At 47.2% G+C, this 2,500-nt stretch overlaps 7 non-coding genes and 2 pseudogenes across 7 annotated transcripts in view; all 9 read right to left on the minus strand.

Moving 5' to 3' along the window:
* Positions 1 to 72: 72 nt before the first annotated feature.
* LOC146289150 (5S ribosomal RNA) lies at positions 73 to 181 on the minus strand (annotated as a pseudogene).
* Positions 182 to 365: 184 nt separating this feature from the next.
* On the minus strand, positions 366 to 484 carry LOC146289151 (5S ribosomal RNA). Its single transcript, XR_014757312.1, has one exon. It is a non-coding gene; the product is annotated as a 5S ribosomal RNA (ribosomal RNA).
* Positions 485 to 658: 174 nt separating this feature from the next.
* Positions 659 to 767, minus strand: LOC146289152 (5S ribosomal RNA; annotated as a pseudogene).
* A 172-nt stretch (positions 768 to 939) lies between these two features.
* LOC146289153 (5S ribosomal RNA) lies at positions 940 to 1,058 on the minus strand. The gene has a single exon (XR_014758102.1). It is a non-coding gene; the product is annotated as a 5S ribosomal RNA (ribosomal RNA).
* A 176-nt stretch (positions 1,059 to 1,234) lies between these two features.
* On the minus strand, positions 1,235 to 1,353 carry LOC146289154 (5S ribosomal RNA). Its single transcript, XR_014757341.1, has one exon. It is a non-coding gene; the product is annotated as a 5S ribosomal RNA (ribosomal RNA).
* A 184-nt stretch (positions 1,354 to 1,537) lies between these two features.
* On the minus strand, positions 1,538 to 1,656 carry LOC146289155 (5S ribosomal RNA). The gene has a single exon (XR_014758103.1). It is a non-coding gene; the product is annotated as a 5S ribosomal RNA (ribosomal RNA).
* Positions 1,657 to 1,834: 178 nt separating this feature from the next.
* Positions 1,835 to 1,953, minus strand: LOC146289156 (5S ribosomal RNA). The gene has a single exon (XR_014757645.1). It is a non-coding gene; the product is annotated as a 5S ribosomal RNA (ribosomal RNA).
* A 176-nt stretch (positions 1,954 to 2,129) lies between these two features.
* LOC146289157 (5S ribosomal RNA) lies at positions 2,130 to 2,248 on the minus strand. Its single transcript, XR_014758104.1, has one exon. It is a non-coding gene; the product is annotated as a 5S ribosomal RNA (ribosomal RNA).
* A 178-nt stretch (positions 2,249 to 2,426) lies between these two features.
* LOC146289158 (5S ribosomal RNA) overlaps positions 2,427 to 2,500 on the minus strand; it is a 119-nt gene continuing 45 nt past the window's right edge. The window contains exon 1 of the ribosomal RNA XR_014757646.1: positions 2,427 to 2,500. This exon is cut by the window's right edge and continues 45 nt beyond it. This is a non-coding gene — a ribosomal RNA (5S ribosomal RNA).

The following is a 2,500-nucleotide window of genomic DNA, read 5'->3' on the forward strand; positions in this document are numbered from 1 at the left end:
CTTCCAGCCCCTTTCATGAAGGACTACTTGTGCATATTGCAAGATTTCAGTTTCTAAGTGAATGAGCAAAAGAGCATACAGCACCTGGCATTCCCAGGCGGTCTCCCATCCAAGTACTAACCAGGCCCGACCCTGCTTAGCTTCCGAGATCAGGCGTTGCCAGGCTGGTATGGCCGTACGAAATAAGTTGACAACCATAGGCTACTTATCCATATACAGATTTGCCAATTGACAATGCAAGGTGGTCTCTCTCTCTCTCTCTCTCTCTCTCTCTCGTGTCAAAATGAAAACAGCTTCCAGCCCCTTTCATGAAGGACTACTTGTGCATATTGCAAGATTTCAGTTTCTAAGTGAATGAGCAAAAGAGCATACAGCACCTGGTATTCCCAGGCGGTCTCCCATCCAAGTACTAACCAGGCCCGACCCTGCTTAGCTTCCGAGATCAGACGAGATCGGGCGTTGCCAGGCTGGTATGGCCGTAAAATAAGGTGACAACCATAGGCTACTTATCCATATACAGATTTGGCAATTGACAATGCAAGGTGGTCTCTCTCTCTCTCTCTCTCTCGTGTCAAAATGAAAACTGCTTCCAGCCCCTTTCATGAAGGACTACTTGTGCATATTGCAAGATTTCAGTTTCTAAGTGAATGAGCAAAAGAGCATACAGCACCTGGTATTCCCAGGCGGTCTCCCATCCAAGTACTAACCAGGCCCGACCCTGCTTAGCTTCCGAGATCAGGCGTTGCCAGGCTGGTATGGCCGTACGAAATAAGTTGACAACCATAGGCTACTTATCCATATACAGATTTGCCAATTGACAATGCAAGGTGGTCTCTCTCTCTCTCTCTCGTGTCAAAATGAAAACAGCTTCCAGCCCCTTTCATGAAGGACTACTTGTGCATATTGCAAGATTTCAGTTTCTAAGTGAATGAGCAAAAGAGCATACAGCACCTGGTATTCCCAGGCGGTCTCCCATCCAAGTACTAACCAGGCCCGACCCTGCTTAGCTTCCGAGATCAGACGAGATCGGGCGTTGCCAGGCTGGTATGGCCGTACGAAATAAGTTGACAACCATAGGCTACTTATCCATATACAGATTTAGCAATTGACAATGCAAGGTGGTCTCTCTCTCTCTCTCTCTCTCGTGTCAAAATGAAAACTGCTTCCAGCCCCTTTCATGAAGGACTACTTGTGCATATTGCAACATTTCAGTTTCTAAGTGAATGAGCAAAAGAGCATACAGCACCTGGTATTCCCAGGTAGTCTCCCATCCAAGTACTAACCAGGCCCGACCCTGCTTAGCTTCCGAGATCAGACGAGATCGGGCGTTGCCAGGCTGGTATGGCCGTACGAAATAAGTTGACAACCATAGGCTACTTATCCATATACAGATTTGGCAATTGACAATGCAAGGTGGTCTCTCTCTCTCTCTCTCTCTCTCTCTCTCGTGTCAAAATGGAAACTGCTTCCAGCCCCTTTCATGAAGGACTACTTGTGCATATTGCAACATTTCAGTTTCTAAGTGAATGAGCAAAAGAGCATACAGCACCTGGTATTCCCAGGCGGTCTCCCATCCAAGTACTAACCAGGCCCGACCCTGCTTAGCTTCCGAGATCAGACGAGATCGGGCGTTGCCAGGCTGGTATGGCCGTACGAAATAAGTTGACAACCATAGGCTACTTATCCATATACAGATTTGGCAATTGACAATGCAAGGTGGTCTCTCTCTCTTTCTCTCTCTCTCGTGTCAAAATGAAAACTGCTTCCAGCCCCTTTCATGAAGGATTACTTGTGCATATTGCAACATTTCAGTTTCTAAGTGAATGAGCAAAAGAGCATACAGCACCTGGTATTCCCAGGCGGTCTCCCATCCAAGTACTAACCAGGCCCGACCCTGCTTAGCTTCCAAGATCAGACGAGATCGGGCGTTGCCAGGCTGGTATGGCCGTACGAAATAAGTTGACAACCATAGGCTACTTATCCATATACAGATTTGGCAATTGACAATGCAAGGTGGTCTCTCTCTCTCTCTCTCTCTCGTGTCAAAATGAAAACTGCTTCCAGCCCCTTTCATGAAGGACTACTTGTGCATATTGCAACATTTCAGTTTCTAAGTGAATGAGCAAAAGAGCATACAGCACCTGGTATTCCCAGGCGGTCTCCCATCCAAGTACTAACCAGGCCCGACCCTGCTTAGCTTCCGAGATCAGACGAGATCGGGCGTTGCCAGGCTGGTATGGCCGTACGAAATAAGTTGACAACCATAGGCTACTTATCCATATACAGATTTGGCAATTGACAATGCAAGGTGGTCTCTCTCTCTCTCTCTCTCTCTCGTGTCAAAATGAAAACTGCTTCCAGCCCCTTTCATGAAGGATTACTTGTGCATATTGCAACATTTCAGTTTCTAAGTGAATGAGCAAAAGAGCATACAGCACCTGGTATTCCCAGGCGGTCTCCCATCCAAGTACTAACCAGGCCCGACCCTGCTTAGCTTCCA

Source organism: Hypomesus nipponensis, chromosome 5, assembly GCF_054491055.1.
Source record: "Hypomesus nipponensis isolate SF chromosome 5, ASM5449105v1, whole genome shotgun sequence".
Taxonomy (NCBI): Eukaryota; Metazoa; Chordata; class Actinopteri; order Osmeriformes; family Osmeridae; genus Hypomesus; species Hypomesus nipponensis.